The 19,030-nt window shown below is 34.3% G+C and overlaps 1 protein-coding gene across 8 annotated transcripts in view; it reads left to right on the top strand.

Annotated features, from left to right (window-relative positions):
• Window positions 1-19,030, top strand: part of LOC149579640 (Metallopeptidase M24 family protein) — a 290,429-nt gene that overhangs the window by 138,918 nt on the left and 132,481 nt on the right. The gene's annotated exons all lie outside the window — the stretch shown is intronic.

Genomic DNA, 19,030 nt, shown 5'->3' with positions numbered 1-19,030 from the left:
AAGGATACAAAGTCTACACTCCTGGACAGAAACAAATAGAACTAAGCAGAGATGTCATCTTTTAGGAAGACATTGCTTTCAGAAGAGCCAAAACCACTACTGAATTAGATACATTAATGTATCTCTAGAAGAGAATCGTGCTCCTAAGATTCAGAGGGAGTTTCCTGAAGAGACTACAAGTGAAACTGAAAGCCTTCCAGAGACTCAAGAAGAGAGTCTTGATCACTCTAAAGGTGACTTTGGGCAAGAAAAATAATACAGGAAGGAGATGGATTTGCAGCCCCTTCAGGAACCTTTAGAGAAAGCAAGAGACCTAGAAAATTTACATATAATGCTTTCGTATGTGAGAGCTTGAATCCTGAACCTTCTAGTACTTCTGAAGCACTTAAACATCAAGCTTCGAAAGACGCCATGGTGGAAGAATACTAGTCTATACTAAAAAGTGATGTTTGGGACATAGTTCCAAGACCTAAGGAAAATTTTTTGTCTTCAAACTGGCTCTTCAAAGTTAAGTATGTTGCAGATGGCAGTGTTGAGAAACTTAAAGCTCGTTTTGTGGCTAGAGGTTTTTCTCAAAAGGAAGGAATTGATTTTGAAGAAACTTTTGCACTAGTTGCCAGGTCCCACTTATGTTAGAGTTGTAATAGCCATTGCAGCAGCCAAAGGTTGGAAAATCCATAAAATGGATATAAAAACTGTTTTTCTTGATGGAAAGATAGAAGAAGTATACCTGGAACAGCCAGAAGGATTTGTAACTCATGATGCTACTTTGTATGTGTGTAAATTGAAGAAGGCTCTATATGGACTTAAATAGGCTCTCCGAGCTTGGTATGAAAGGATTGACAAATACCTTTTAAGTCTTGGATTCACCAAGAACGTAGCTGATCCAAATCTCTACTTCAAAGTAACTAAAGGTGATATGTTAATTCTAATTCTTTATGTTGATGATCTTCTGATTATAGGAGAAGAACACCCTATTTATCAATCTAAGAAAGATTTGGCTTCTGAATTCAAAATGAAGGATTTAGGAATTCTCCAATACTTTCTTGGTTTGGAAGTACGTCAAAAGTCTGATAATATTTTTCTACATCAAAAGAAGTACACTATTGATATTTTGAAAAGATTTGGAATGTGTGACTGTCGACCCATGTCTACACCTATGGAAACCAATCTTCACAAGCTAAAGGAAGCAAGTGCTGAATCCAGATTAGTTGATCCCACCTTATACAGAGAGATAATTGGGTCCTTGATGTATCTTGTAAACACTCGACCTGATATCTACAATGCAGTGAATGCATTAAGTCAGTTCATGTGTGAAGCTCGTGAGATTCATCTTGTCGCTTTGAAGCACAAATTGAGGTATCTTCAAGGCACTAGTGGGTATAAACTTAAATATGAGAATACCAGCTTTGAATTACATGGATATATTGATTTTGATTGGGTCGGAAGTGTAAAAGACCAGAAAAGCACATTAGGATGCTGCTTCAATTTAGGATCAGCCATGATCTTCTGGATATGTAGAAATCAAGCTTTTGTTGCTCAAAGTTCTACTGAGGCAGAGTATATTGTAGCAGCTATGGGAGCTCGAGAAGTAGTGTGGCTTCGGAAGTTGTTTTCAAACTTTTTTGGTGAACCTTTGAAACCTATTATGATTCATTGTGATAATCAAAGTTGTATCAAGTTATCTGTGAATCCGGTATTTCATGATAGATCCAAACATATAGAGATTCCTTACTACTACGTGAGAGACATGGTGGAAATAAGAGCTATTGGATTAGAATATATTAATACAGGTGATGAAACTACTGATATTCTCACCAAGGCTCTCCCTAAAGTGAAAGTTGATCATTTCAGAAAGAAACTTGGCTTGATCGAAATGTAAGTTTATGAGATTGAGTCTCAACTTTGTAAAATTTGTATTAATTAAATAAAGATGTTTAAAGTGTAAACTCTTTTGTCATATGTGTGACTCTATGACTCATGGACCTACCTTATGTTCATTATTTATGGAGATAATATTTTATAATGAGATATTGATTCTAATAATATAAGGTGATGACTAGATTACTATCATGATGAATATCATGTGGCTTGATATTCATGGAAAGATCATGTTAGTTAAAAGAGCATGTTGATGGATATCATGTGACTTGATAACTGTTGAAGATTAATATGTTCAAATTCATGGTGGATATTATGTGACTTAATATCTATGGATGTACCATGAACTGTTATGGTGTATATCATGTGATTTGATATCTTTGTACTCACCATAACTGAAAAGAATATCATGAGACTTGATTTTCTTATATATATATATATCTCGAGGATATTACTTCTTATAATGAGAAAATTCATATGCACTTTGTCTTCCCTAGCTAATAGGGAGTGTTGAGGCAAATAGCTTTGGTTCAGAAAATTGCACTGATCTCATGAGACCATACTCATGTATATATACATGTCGATATGCAGAATACCGATATGTATATGTACATGAATATAGTTTGAATATTCTTAATGGAGATCGCAGCATTCAAAACTGCTGATGCATATTATTATTGAAGTAATATCTCAGGTTTGAATTCAATAAACAATCATATATATACTGATTGTTATCGATTGCAAAAGACTTAGTTAAAGTCTTAATGGCATTAGTTCTTGTTATGACTAATCATCAGGTGTGACCATTCCACCGAACAAGTACATCAGTGAATGGACATGTCTCCATTTGGAGACATGCCCATTCACCCATGTACCTGTCCAAAATCATATATATAGTATATGCTGCCCGATATTGCGACATAGAAATTGATTAATGTGTGCAGATCGAAGGCATACAAACGCTGATCTTGAATAAATATTTATTATCATTTGCATTGAGTTTTATATATACTGTGCAACACTTGTATACTTCATTGGCATTGATTGTACTTGCAGGAAATATGCATAATTCAGCAGCGAAAAGGAAATCTGTAAATAAACTTTACAAATCTAAAAGATTTCTAACATCAAGATGCATATAATATATATACAGGTTGAGTTAGTGCAAAGTTCGATTCGTATGGATTAGAGATATATTTTTAGCTAATTCCAGAACAGTGATGAAGGAAATTCTAAGTTTTTCCTGAAACAAATATGTTAATGGCTTTCATCACTTGACATTGGGGTGAGCTAATAGTATGTTGAAAAGACAAAGACAAAACATTAGAATGCAATTCCTTCAAAACAATTTGTACTTGTGGTAGAAAATGTGTCACAATGAAGTTTTTTTTGACCTCCTCCCATTGTATTTGCATATGTTCATCATGACACTTCTTTTAGGACAATGCACTAACCTTATAAATAACATGTAATGGCAAAAGGCCTCACTGCTCACTGTTAAACGGTAAATATTGTGCAAATTCAGAATGAAGAATACATTGATTGTATGATTCTCACTGTATGAAGAATATAATAAATCAGCATTTTTGATAAAAAACGTGACTGAAGTTTATGAGACACATACCTATTTTTGCCGGGTGGTGGGTTAATTCCTTCATCCCTTAGTCTCTTCTCTTTTGCATCTTCAATGATTTCATTCCACTCCAGTTGTGGCACCATAGGAGGATGCTCATACTTTGGGTTGAGCTTTAGAGCCCTTCTGTATTGGTCTCTCATGGTCTTTAGATGTTTGCAAGATTTTTTTAGAAGTTGGGCTCTGTTCAAAATATTTTGACCAAAGAACTCCTCCATAGTTTTTATGAGGTGATCTTTTAATTCAAGGGCTTGGTCAGTCCAGCTTTTAACAAAAAACAAAATTGTTAGATTAAAAATTTAGTTCAAGGATGAACGGAAAAATGTAGCAACCAATTCTATCAAACTATGTACCTTTTATGTAATGTGGGCCCAAATATCTTCAATGTTCAATAATAAAAAAATCGTTTTCTGCAAAATCATCACCACATCATTAGTCGAAAATGAGTTATGAATAAGTAAACTACAATTACACTCTAAATAATTACAATTTTAAAGTACCAGGAAGCTTAGGCAATTTTAAGGGAATCATATCTTTCTCGGCCATCAACAATGATGCCTCCAACGATCCAGTTCAAGTAACACGCGCTGCTCTAGTAAAGGATGGTAAATTATCACCATTACTGGTATTTGTTCTATCATCAGCATGACAAGGTGTACTTGTCACATAACAAAGTTAATCAATGTCATAATATACTCAAATGAACAAGAAAGTACAAATATTATCATATTTAATACAACAAAATGTAGCAAAACAAGGATTTACCATCTCTAGTTGCAGCAGGTGTGGATGTTTGCATGCTCCTTGTTGTCAATCCTGTAGTCAGCAATCTCAGAGTGCTGGCCGGCCTCGTGGAAGTAGATGTATGGAAATCATGAGCACCTGAAAAATAATCATATACACACACACAATGCGTTTGTCATGTCCCCTATTTTCCTCTAATAGAATTTAATAATAAATAATAAATAACAATGGCATCGCTATTGGGAGAAACTCTCCACCCGTTAGTCATTCCAAATAAATATTATCAAGTCGATGGTAAGCATTATACCACTATAAGCGGAACCGGTCCTATAGCAATATATTAGGAGTAGAAGATCATCATATCAAAATAAGCAATATGTGAAAGATAATTGCATATGTACAACACCATATGACAAGCTCATATTTCAATTAAACCATATGACCAATGAACGTCATACAGAAAATAAAGAGAACAATGAGTTAATTGTATAAATAGTATTAAATATACTCCTAACCTTGTTTTCAAATAGCTATTTATAAGACCGACACTTCTAAACGAAGGCCAAACAATCAACCAAATTACCCATCATTATAAAATGACTAGTACACAACTAAACTTGGCAAAATAGGAACTAAAAACATGACCAAGTTTGCTACCAAAATATTTATTTATTATATTTACTATCACCATGATGAAATACATTCTCTTTTCTTTTAACATAGTTGTACTCTTTTCTAACAGACTTAATAAATAATAAGAGATGAGGCAAGATGGAAAGCTCTTCTTGTAATGCCCTCTATTTAGTTGTGTTAGGAAATAGGGAGAATTACTTCAACTTCCCTTTCTACTATGCTAATTGAATGAAAATAAAGCAATTAATGAAACTTGAACCAAAAATATCCGATTTTTGATATGAAAATTAATATATGCAAATGGAAATAATCACAATCTGATAAGGAAGCTGATGGAAATATTGTCATTGACGTCAAAAGAATTTGGGCTGATTGTTAGAATTTGTCATTGATGTCAAAAGTATGCTTACTAGGAAAATTTATATCAGGACCAACATATACATTACTAGGCATTTGAGCATTGCAAATAAGTATGAATACATCAATCATAATTGAACTTAAGGACAAACTGATTCACTGAAGAGTGCATTGAAAATTGTGATATGGAGTGATATGTTCCTCACACTAACCAAGAAAAAACATCATCTACAGTTGTAGATATAAAAGTAAGATCCATTTGTCAACATATACAGTGCACTACTATTGGAGATAGCTAATGAAGGAGAGACACGTAAGGCAGGGCAAGCCAAGATGGGAACAACCGACATTAATAACAGTCTGGCAGTTTGAACAGTCAACATTAAAGAGCACATAAATCAGGAGTGATATGTATATATACAATGGGATTATATTTAAAGAATCTCATTATTCATTAACCAAGAAATGTAGAGTAGAAGGAATGAAGAGAAGACAGCATTGGGTACTATGCATTAAATGAGAGAAAGAGAAACTTTATAATTCATATGCTGAGTCACTTCAAAGCCAGCAGACAATATAAAAGAAACTTTTAGTGATAAACCATATGACCAATAAACTGTATGACCAATGACCGATTGTTATGTACAACACAGATATCAAAATCATATCATTACAAGCTCATGAACATGGAATTGGTCAAGAGGATATACATTTAAGACTATATCATCATAAAGGTTCAGCAATTATAATTAGAAAAGATATATGAGTTTTCCACATACTCCATCAATTCAACAACCTTGTTATAACTGACCTTTATGCCATCCATGGAAAATAGGCCCAAACCATGTAATGAAGATGGAGCTATGCGATATATCCTTTCATTAACACAAAAATCAATGTTAATTGGAGGTAATTCCTTAGGTACCCATTCTTTCTCAAGATGTGTGTACCTCAAGGGAATGTTGATGTTGCCCTTTGTCTCATCATCATAAGAACATGACCCCCCTTGAGCAAGGAAAAATTGCATGCATTTATTGAATTTTCTTCTAATCGTTTGCCCACTAGTTTGTCTCTCTTTTGTAGACCTACTACATGTCTCACTGTCCTCTTCTATTTCTGCATTTCTCTCACTTGAGGAAGACAAATCTGATAGATACCTATTTGGTGGTACCTGGAGCCCATCAAATGAGAGATATAGTTTAAGGAACAAAATATCAGGATATAAAATGAGGCTAATATTGATAAAGTTTGCCTAAAGTTAACGTTGAAAGTAAAGAGAAAGCAAGCATGTAATAAACTTATACCTCTCGATCCATGTCACTTTGTACGAGCCTTGTTAAAGGGGTATAGTTTCCTGCATATGTAAATCATTTTTCTTAAGTTAGTTACAAATTACATGATACTTATGCTACAAATTGTGCATAGAACATAACATGAACAATATGCATACATCGCAAAAAACATAACATTATATATTTTTCAATTGGTTACCTCTACAAAAACATATTATAAGTAATCAGCACCTAATACATTTCCATTGATCATGTCATTGATCATCTTCTTCGTCCATCTCATCATCATGAACATCATCATTATGGCCATCATCATCCAAATCGTCAGAATGACCATCGTCAACATCATGATCATCACTATGACCATCGTAATCATCATCGTCATCACCATCACCATCACCATCACCATCACCATCACCATCACCATCACCATTGCCGCCACCACCACCACCACTAGCATCATGAATGCCATTACTGTCATCATGAACATCTTCGCCATCATCATCATTTTCTCCTTCATCTTCACCATCATCAGCATCATCATCTCCTCCATCTTCTTCTTTAATCACATTATACTTTACCGATCTTCCTCTTGGATTGTGTCTAACAACAAATGACCAACCTGGTTTATGTGGAATGCCAAAGTAAAACACTTGCTCACATTGGCTTGGAAGAACATAGGGCTCATTTCCAATTGGCTCAAATGACTTTAATCATTGTAAATCCATTATCATATTCAATAATAGTTCTATCAAGATCATTTTGATTCAATCGTAGCCTGTACCATTTGACACCAAATAGAACTTGTTTGAAAGAATTAAAGTCGCACTTAATTATATCGTCCACAATGCCATAGTATCTGTTTTCAGATTTTTGAGGATGCATGTCATTTCTAGACAAAATATTGGTAACCTCGAACATTGCAGTTATCCCATAATCGCAAGTTCTCTTAGTCTCATCCATCTTTTTTTTTAATGCAAAATTTACAACCATTGTAGTACATAGCTCTGTGGTGCTTGACATGTTATTTTTCAAACATGTCAAAATTATACGTCCATCCTTGAGTTGATATTAATCAAATGGGTCATGATAGATTATCTTATACGTACCTTTCCACCTGTTAAACCATTTGCTAGATCAATTACCATTGGCGTAACATTGAGATCTCCATTACGATGTGCTTCTTTAACCAATGAAGCAACACCTTTCCATGTTAATGAGCGACCATTTTGTTAAGATCGTTCAATCCATAGCATCATATAATCAAGATTGTTTACAAAATACAAATGAAGTGCATCCCACTTATGAGAAACTGTATAAAATAAATAGACCAGTTAGAAACAACTTATATTGATGATGGATAAGAATTAATTAACTACAATAACATCTTATAATTATCTCTCACTTCAATCTACCTTTCTCCATCAAGTACTCCCCTTTGAATCTGTTAATGGAGTTGGAATCCCAAATGTGATTTGCATGGATCTTTGATGCAAACTTGGAAAGATATTCACTAATGTAAACCATGGCTTGGTAGAGACCATATGTCCCTCGACCATGGAACCGTAAAGACGTGCCTTCTGTTAAACCAAGCTTTTCAAAATTTTAAGTGCCTCTCAACCATCCACATTGACCTGGTTGGTACAGGTCCACACAATTCGATCTCCTCAACTAGATGTATGAGGTAGAGTTCTTATGCATTGAAAAAAGTTGAAGGTAGACACTTTTGCATCTCGCACAAAAGCTGATGATTTTTTCTCTTCCATTGCTTTATTTCTTTTTTATCAATTTTGGTAGATGACAACCACCTACAAGATATTAATTACGCAAAAATATATTAATGACTTCCATCCAATATTTTCCATAGTGTCTCTATTACATTCTTTCCAATATGTATAGCATCAAACAAATGCATGATTGAGAGGTGTTCGCAGTACGACAACCTACTAAATTCTCTAGGATAGCTTTTAAGTCCTTTTGGGAGTTTCTCTTCAATGCCTTGACGACCTTCACAAACATCAATTGTATCATTAGTGAACAAAAGACAGTATCCAAATTTAAATTTCATGCGAAAACCTACATCAGATGGAATGACATTACTTTGAGGATTCATTCTATTGTATTCCAACTTTCACATGTGAGGTGTCATTCTTCGTGGCTTTGATGTTGTCTCTCCTTTCCCATTGAAAAGATGTTTGTGGGCAATTCGATTCTCATGATTTTTGTGAAGAAAGTTTCTATACTCATTGAACACCTGCTTTCCTAAACTTCTTGAATGGCAAGATTTCCTCTTTGAACCACAAATTAGACATGCAAATTTTCCCTTTGTTTGAAGACCTACAAGATTGTGTATAGTTGGATGACGTGTATTATAAGATTCATATTTACAATTATCACATGCAACTTAAACATACAACAAAAAATATGCATTAACAGTTTTACATACCACAAAAAAGTGGTAGTCCAGGGGCATCATGTATAGTCCATACAAGGATTGCATGGAATTGAAATTGCCTTTCACCAATTGGTCTAGAGATGTTGTACATAGTGACCCCATCCTATAACTCCAACAACTCATCAAACAAGGGCTCAATATATACATTCATATCTTTCACTTGGTACTTACCTAGTTGAATGAACATAAACAAAACATATTTATTATGACCATTTCGATACTGTGTTTATAAATTAATTTATTTGACTATTAAATGGAAAAATACTTGGTACAATCATTTCCAACATTATGTGCTCCCTCTTTACAAACATCCAAGGAGGAATGTTATTGTTAATAACAAAAATAGGCCAAACTGAGTAAACAGATGTCATCTCTCCAAATGGATTGACATCGTCTGTTGCTAATGAAAGCTTCAGATTACGAGGTTCTTGTTTAAATACTGGCCACCTATCTTCTATGTCCTTAAATGCATAACCATTAGCAGGCATTTGCATAATGTCATCTTGACTTCCATTGCATGTGTGGTAATCCATAAATTGTGCCAAGCTAGTACACTTGAATAATAGTTGCAGACGTGAAATAATGGGAATGTACCGAAGAACCATGTGAGGCACCTTTTTCGTTATTTGATTTGATCGATATCTACTAATGTGACAATTGGGACATTCTATTGCAAACTCATGTTGTTTACGATATGTAATATGATCATTAGGACATGCATGTATTGTTTGATACTCCATTCCAATATCTTTCATAATGGTCGATAATTCTCGTTAAGAGCGAGGTAGAATGTTTGTTGGTGGTAACAAACACACCTATCAACCTATGGAAAAACATTGATGTTAATATAAAAAACATTAATAGTACGCTAACATAGAAGATGACAAAAATGACACTATACCTTAGCATACGTGAGATCGCTACATTAGATATACCATTCATAACCTTGAAGTTTACTAGCGACAATACATCGGAAAGAAGTGTTGTCTGGGAGCCTTGGTACAAGGGCTCGTATGCCTTTTCAATTACAGGTATATTAAGGTTCTCTTCATCATCATTGTTAGATGCACGACTATCATCATCATTAGATGCATGACTATCATCGTCTTTATCATCTTCATCAGTTGCGCCAGTAACATCTTCTTTAATCTTGTTCTCTAGCACATTATTAGCTGCACCAATACCAACATCTTCAATTGTGTTCTTTGCCTCATGATCATCTTCTTCCATGGGAGCATTACCTTCTGCTTTGATATTCACACCTCCATGTTCCACCAGTTCGAAATTCACATTCACCATAGGACGAAAATCCTTTCCCCCTTAATGTGATCGTGTTGCCTACAATTTCTCTGTGTTGTTGTGATTAGAATTATTTGATTATTTAAGCCCTTGCATTTTTTGCAAGGACAATAACATTTTCCATCATCGTTTCTTTTGAACTGAGACCACAATCTAGCAATTGTTGCCTTATTTTGTTCTGGGTCCATATTGTTCGGTGTGGACTTTCTTCAGAAACAAATATTTGGGATATAAAATTATAAAAAATATAAACATACAAGCATTAGTAGTATGTTGTATGTGATTGATAATAATAAAATAATTAAATATTACTATCTCTTCAGTATAGATGGCATCTAAACAAATCAAATGAATTATACAATATAAATATTGGCATTGATTTTGAACAATATACAGCATTAGCATTGATTCTAGACTTCATTCAACTTGGTAGAAAGCTTTTGGAACTATTACATCCACGAGATAAGGTTGGAGAAAGTGCATACCGCATTGTGATGATCCATGCTGCCTATGCCCAAGGCTACCTAACTATGTCCAAGGTGTCTGCACATAGGAGGCATACTCTACATACCAGGCTGCCTACATACCCGTATACACGAGATCAAGACCCTTGAACTACTCACTCTAACGAATATGTAGTTCTGGTTTTTAATTGTTTTGATGTAGCTATATTCCTATAACCACTGGTGAGCTTTACTCACTTAATACAACTCTTCGCCATCATACACCCGCTAGGGCGAATCAAGCAATTTTCTATAATTACAATCCTGTAATACCCTAGTGCAATCTTTGTGTTGTAGTTTACAGTTAATGTAAGGTATATACGTCTTAACTCACTCTTTATATAGTTATGTTTTAAAGCTTGTGACAATAATCAATGGGTCTAAATAGACCAGTCAAGTTAATGCTAGCTGGGAACCGCTGATTGTTCTTTTTGTTGCACCTAATCTGATGACAGTTCTACAGGAATTTGTAATCAACCTAGCTAATCAACAACTAGACCAATTGACTTGTATACGTCTTGACTCATTCCTTATATAGTTATTTTTAAAAGCTTGTTGCCATGCTACTTGTTGAGTGAGTTTTATTGTTTATATACATACATACATGCATATATATACATATACATATGTATATAGATACATACATATACATACATACATACATACAAATCGATCAAAAGGGCACGGCAACGAAATCCTAGATCTTGGTGTAGGGGCCCTAGGTCCTAAATAAGGTGGTCAAACACCATGTGGGATAGAATAGAAGGTGATCAATAAGCATCCAAGTTGACACAAGATAGTTTAGACAATCTCAAACATGCATTTAGGCAAGTTGTTTACATGTTGTAATAAGGTTATAGGTAAGTCAAAGGTTGGTCAACGATTGGTGAAACATTGTGAGTTGAGCAAAAATCTCCATTTTTATGTTTTATAATCTTTTCACATATTGTGGTATAGTTTTGAAGGCATGTGGAGTCTTTTATTTGAGGTTTGTGTAAAAGTTATAAAAATTGCAAAAAATGCAACAAACGTTGTCATTCAACTTTTTGCAATTTTTCTTGCAATCTAGAAGTGTAACAGTCAGATCATTATTTTGATTGAACATAGAAGGACAAAGTTGTAAGCTCAAGAGTTGTGACCTATAAATTGATTATCTTCAACCTAGTCTGGGGTTAGAATAGTATTGTACGGATTTGGAATGAATAGCAATCTTTTTGGTGGGAAAATCCTTACTCTTGCTGATTGTGTCTTCATCCCGCCATAACATATACATACATACATATATATACACTTACATACATACATACATCTCCATATGCAATTTTATCACCTCATTTAACTAACTTTACTTTCAAATGAAAATTTATTAACTAAAATATTGGAATCATACAAAGAAATCATGGAGGAAAGTCAAACAGGTAAGCGAATGAATGTTGGAAGGCGTAGACATTAATGATAGGAAGCACCAAGCATTGTGAACGGATATGGAATTTGATAGTTTTTGCTTTGTAATTTCTATGTTCATGATGGAAAGTAGCAGTTACCTTCACACTATCGTTCATGGTTTGAGAAATTATATACGGCCTACTCTTATTTCTGATTGTTTGTTATCGAAGGAGATATATGATTACCTTTTATCTGAACAACAAACATGATTGTAATTTTGGTCTAAACGTTATGAACGTGCAATAAGAAATCTGTCGAGTCAGAGAAATAATGGAGGGAAGTGATATGAGAAACTTGGGAAGAGACTATTCATCTTCCACAATGAGTGGGAAGATACATTCACCAGTTTGTGTATGATTCAATGGAATAATCTGAGGCAAGATGGAGTCCTAGTTTTTTTTTCAAAAGTCAGGTCCTCCATTTATGATGTTGGAAAATTGAAAATGGGCTATCACTGATGTTACTTGATCTCATAAAGAAATACTGTCCAACATCTTGAGAAAGAATATGGAGTTTTAGAAAGATTCCTTCAAAAAAAAAATAAAAAAATTCATTATTACTAGTGAGCTTGGTGTTGGAAAAATTTCAATTGCTGAAGGACTTGCTTAATTTATTATACAAGGAGTTGTTCCTGAACTACTTATAAACTGAAAATTTGTCTCAGTAGATATGGATGTGCTTATTGCTGGAACTAAATTCTATAGAGATTTTGAAATGATTGAAAATAGTATAAAGAAAAGTTATAGCATTGAATGATCACGTTGTTGCTTCTATTGAAAATACACCAAATCTCAAGTCACAAGAAGGATGAATTGGGGCTTAGACCAAAGTGATATATGAAATAGTGTGCAATTATTCTAATGCAAAACTGCAAAATTTGGAATCAGATTTGGTAGAAATTAATATTAGATTTCTCCCAATCGTTATAGCTCATAACTGTAAATCAAAAGATGCTATAGCAGAATGCCAAGAGGACTTTCAAACTTGATTCAAGCAAATGATCAGATATGCATCTTATGGAGGAAATAGATGAAATTAATGAGTTTCAAGGCTAAAAGTTGTTTCAAATAATGGTCACATCAACATTAAAACCAATAACAACATGATTTTCTTCCTTACTTTATTAATGCGAGCAAGAGAACTTCAAATACTTCCATTACAAATTCCTAAATAGAAAACATCCTTGAAGATTCTGAAATAAATCATTATCCAAAAAAAATATTCGTCTCTTTGATTACAAATAATTATCATGAAGAGGGCTCATTAATGGAAGATGGAAACACAATAACCAAATTGAAATAGAGAGAAGAATGGAGACAGACCAAGCCAATGTTGGAAACAAAGCAATGATGGATATGCAAAGGATAACGAGGATGACGGTACTCCTGTGGTTCAATGCATAGTTGAGGAAGCATCCAAATTAGAACCAATCTTTGCAGTTTAATAGGTTCAATCAATTAAAACTTTCGGATATAATGAAGATGCAAAATAAAGTCACAAATGAAACTCATTTTATTATCACAGTCAAGGGCACTTTTTTGGTTCAATAAATCTTAGACGGCTAGGTCTTTACAAAATCCAATCGAGAAATTGGGCAATATGAACAATGTCTAAATCACCATAATTGATGGCCAAAGTAAAAATTACCAGTAATCCTTACCTTGAAATTATACAAACAAAAATTACCTTAAACCCTTGCAATGAAAATGAAAAATACCTTCAACCCTTACGTTGAAATTGAGTAAGCAAACAAAAGAGGACTAGACCTTACCTTGAGAGCAAGTTCCAAACAGAAGAGGACGAGGATAATGAAAATGAATCCATCAACCTTACCTTGATGGTGCTGAAAATCTCTTAATTGGTCACGCCTGAAGCCTCCCGCCTGCACTTTGCCGTGTGATATGAAATGAAGTTTCACTTTTTTTTTCTGTTTATATGCCCGACAATGTCGAAAGTTTGACACCAAACTTAATTGTCATCGTACTTTCAATTTTATCGGGATCAAATTTTTAAAAAAATGAATTTGACAAGCTAAATTGGCCCACTGTCGAAAATTACCCCTAATGTACTAGTGATAGCTACAAATTGTATTAAATTGAGCTTCGTGGGGGCATTTGAGGGGTAATGCCCCTCATGGGGTTTGGGGGCATTGTCCTTGATGTGTGCCTTGTCACAATACAATGCAGGTTGAGGGGCAGAGCCCCCACTTATAAAAGCCCAAATGAAGACATTCAAAATCACACAAACATTCATGACACCTGCTACGTTTATAAGTTTGTAAAAGGCAAAAGGCATTGTTTATAAACTCAAAAGAGTCAAGTTTGTACAATGTCTAATCCATCTTTTTTCCCTTGATTTGGACATTTTGCTGAGTTAAAGAAACACCTGATGTCTCTAAAGTTTCAATAATTGATAGTCAATGTAACACTTCAATTTCAGATTAGATCTTGCTTCATGGTAACAATATATCAAAGCTTTGTGATCTTTAGGTATGCAGGGTTTTATAGTAAAAGAAGCAATTCTTAATATAAAAAGAAATTATATTGCCATGGTTTTCTCCCGTATTGGGTTTCCACCTAAACATTGTGTTATTGTGTTCATGTGTGTAGTTGTTAATTTCAGCATTGGAAATTATTGTGTGGATACAAGTTTTAAATTGCAAAAGTTGTTATTATACTGATTCAAAATGACACATAAAGATATGTTAAAAACTCATAGACAATAAAAAAACTAGAAGCATTTCTTTGCATAATACATGTTTTATATGCAATTTCATGTGTTGATTTTCGGATTGTGAGTTTGATTTGTAATATAGTTTTATATGCAATATAGTTTGTGTATGTTAGCTAATAAAATGAGGAAGTTACATTGTTCCTTTATACATATTGGTGGTACCCCTTCACCAAGGGACATCATATTTAATATAATTGTATTAAATTATTAATATAATAATTATTCATTAATTATAATATAACAATATTATCACAATAATAATATTTATTATATTATTATGCAAGATAATAATAATTATATAATTATATAACATAATAATATTATCACAACCTTTATGTTATCTATGTCGGCTTGAAGGAATCCAACCATAGCTACAATAACATCGCTCCCATTTCGCTACAGAGGTATCCTTCTCGATATTTGAGTTACGTAGTAACATCCACCATGGGTACTCCTAGACTGTGTGTTCATTATGGCTACTCTCATGAATGGAAATGCAATTGAACACAAGTGATCATCATGGAGTCACTCAACGTGATGTCATCTCAACGTGATGTCATCTCATCATGATGTTCACTATGGCTACTTCTAGAGGGTGAATCAACAAAAGTGCCAAGTCATGGAGTTTCTCACATGACGTCCACCTTGGCTACTATCATGTCCCCTCTTTAGCGTTGTCTAGCAGTGACATGAGAGTTAGCCTATTATGGAGTCTTGTAGGCTGGCAGTGGTGATCAAGGACTCAGTCAAGGTTTTCAGTGTCCGGATTTGGTATTACAAGCAGTAGTAGATCAGTTGAGCGCAGTTCCTTGATTTTAGGAGGTAGTTCCTTGATTGTAGGAGAAGATTCCTACCTTTTAGGAGGTTGTGACATTTTCCAGAGTTGAGGTTCTATGAGATCATCCCTTGGTCTTAATTTCAGGAGGTTTGGGTGTGTTCGCTGTTTTTTAGGAGTATCCCTAGATTTGAGGGTGAGGCTGCCAGTTGGCCCAGGTTGTCCGACATCGGTCACAGACAGGTGACAAACTTAGTTTCATGTTTTGGAGGGGTTTGGGTTGTTCCTTGACTACTTGGGAAATATTATAATATATTTAAATAGTCTTCTAAGTTAGCATTTCAATAATTTAAATAAGGCTAAGTGTTTAGCCATTTTGAAGTAATAAGGAGTTTTCTAGCTCCATTTGGATCGATTTGCCTAGGTTTTTGCATGAAGACAACTCTCAATACATTCAGAACAAATGATACATCAATGTTATACCAGACTTCTTATCAATGATGCATCCTCTCACACAAATCGATTGCTGCTCACACCACATTTATACAATTTTTGTAAATATTGAACAGGTATAGATGGTTACAATAAGTTATAACTTGCAACAACATTCTTCTCAGTCATAACCGATTTCCAAACCATTACAAATGCAGTTCATGAGCATTTTGTGAAGAGTGATAGTCTTCAAGTAGTTATGATAATCTGATGTAACTTCTAATGACAGTTAGCAAAGACAGTTGTAATGATGGCATCGAAACTTCTGTCAGCAAATGCTTTATACGTTCTTTGGTCCAGTCAATGAAATGTTTCTGCAATACCTTTAAAACACACTTGTCCACTCTCAATGCTAAGAATATTTTCAATGAGATCTGTATCACCATCAATCTTCCCCATGGCAGAAAATGAACCCAGAAATCACAGTGAACCAAGTTACGTCTCTTCTGAACTATAGCGATGCCAACTACTTAAGCAGTGATGATCGCACGTTCTTCCCAGACATCATACGACAAGGAAGGCTTATATTTCTTGTAAGGTTTGTCTATAGTTAGGAAGTAATCTTCAATAATTTCAATTTAAATAATATTTTACCGCCGACCTTATAGCCCTGTACACATTATTATATGTTCAAATAGTATCACCATCAATCTTCGCTGTGACAGAAGTGAACCCAGAAATCACAATGAACCCAAGTTGTGTCTCTTCTGAACTACAGCGATGCCAACCACATTAGCAGCGATGGTCGCATGTTCTTCCCAGACATAGTACGGCAAGAAAGGATTATATTTCTTTGTAAGGTTTGTCTATAGTGTGGAAGTAATCTTCAATCATTCCAATTCAAATAATATTTCACTGCCAACCTCATATCCCTGCACACATTATTAAAGATTTGGCACAGAGAAAAAATAAGCTTAAATAGAGAAAATTAACTTATCTCAATCTTCATAGAATAAGGGATTTGGCACATCAATGATTTTCCTTGGTGTAAACATTGTTGTTTGACTTGACCATCACATATATGTCACAAATCACAGTCATTCTTTGTGATGTTTTCCTTTTATTCCTCTTAGTGCTATTGGTATCAGAGGGAGCATTAGTAATTGCAGAACAGAGGTCAACAATATAAGAACCCGTGCGATTGGTTTGTTCAGTCAAGAAAGACACTTCTGTAAAGCATTCTAATGTCCAAGTTGTCATTGTAACAACCTCCAGATATGATAGATTGTAGGTCAGGCTTCACCAGTAGTCACCAATTGATTTAGATACTGCCACTGTCTTGAATGTTTCTGTTGAAGATTGTATAACCATATTCTTGTGTATAAGCTGCCTGCAATATCTACCTGTAATGAAAGAGAATTTTACAGCACTTGTAATGCCCGTCTGATTGGAATTCCCATGCTCTGTTCTACTTTGTTCCAATCCAACAAATATAAATTTCCAAGGTAAGTAGTCTGGCCACTATATTGAATAGTAAACAAATACTTTGGTGCTCCATATAATGTTACAGCAGCAATATTCCCATATACCTTCGCAATCAGACATTTCATCTTCAGTTAGAATGTAAGATGACAGCTATCAAACCCTATGGTTCCTGACAAACAGATATTTTGATTATTCGTACTTTGGAGAGTCAAATCAATATAGATGTTCTCAATATAAAAAATATGGAAAACTGCATTGATATTAATTTGCACCAAATTCTCTACTCTAAATATTTATTGTGCCTATTAGTTGGGCCCCTATTATATGTCCTCAGTGGTGACCAAAGTATGGACTTGCTACGCTTGTACTCCACTTATGTTCCTCTGAAGTTCCAGTGTTCAAAGCACCTGCCGAAATATATGATTCAGCCTTTTTCCAAAGATAGATGCCGTTTCATTAAATAGACCACTTCAACATGGCAGATTGCTTTCTCTGTGATTCCTCCCAGGCTTTGCTCTGATACCATGTTGATTTTCTATTGTCAGCAGGTGTGTGTGTGTTAGATTATTTAGGAAGATTTATTCCTCCTTTATTCACCAAGGTTTACCACTCTTCCCATAACATGATAATATCATATAATATAAATATTATCAATATAATAATCATATTATCAATACAATATAACAATATATAATATAATTATTACCAAAATAAAAATTATATTATCACAACCTTTATGTTATCTATCTTGGCCTGAAGGAATCTAGCCTTAGCTTCAATAACATTAGCAACTTTCAGGTTGTCATTCATGATCTAGGGTTTCTTAAGTTGTTTAAATTTTGTTTGTTAAATTAAAACAATAACATTTAAAAAAAATACCTGCTGGGTTTGTGGGCATGGGTTGGATGTCATAAATCAGCTAGGGCAAAATCCTATTGCCTCGGGTACCATGTGGGTGATTCCAGGTATCTATAGGGCATTTGAGGTAGCAGGGATGTGTACTGGCTGTCTTGTGTGTGCTTCCATTCCTGCTTCTGTTTTCATTTACTGTTGACCCTTCACCAATTTGTACATTTCTGGTACCCTAGAATTTTAACAATAGTTTGTTTTAAATTTTCTGCTTTATGAGGATTCTTGTATGCTTTTTCCTAATATTATATGTATGGGATTTAGAAATTTTTCTATTTTCAAAGATGCATACAATTCTACCATGATGAATGTGAATCAGTGCATACAAATATAATGGAATCCTAGACCTTTTTGTGTTTTCTTAAATTATTGATTATAGTTATCCATGCTTTCCTTTGTGTAGAAAGGTTTAAAGCTCCCCCTCCTTCAACTTTCTGTAGTTTAACAGTGCAA

Source organism: Cupressus sempervirens, chromosome 1 (genome assembly GCF_028749045.1).
Source record: "Cupressus sempervirens isolate cs-2001-9-10 chromosome 1, ASM2874904v1, whole genome shotgun sequence".
Classification (NCBI taxonomy): Eukaryota; Viridiplantae; Streptophyta; class Pinopsida; order Cupressales; family Cupressaceae; genus Cupressus; species Cupressus sempervirens.
The sequence above is the reverse complement of the archived record's forward strand: the minus strand, read 5'-3'. Positions and strand labels throughout refer to the sequence as shown.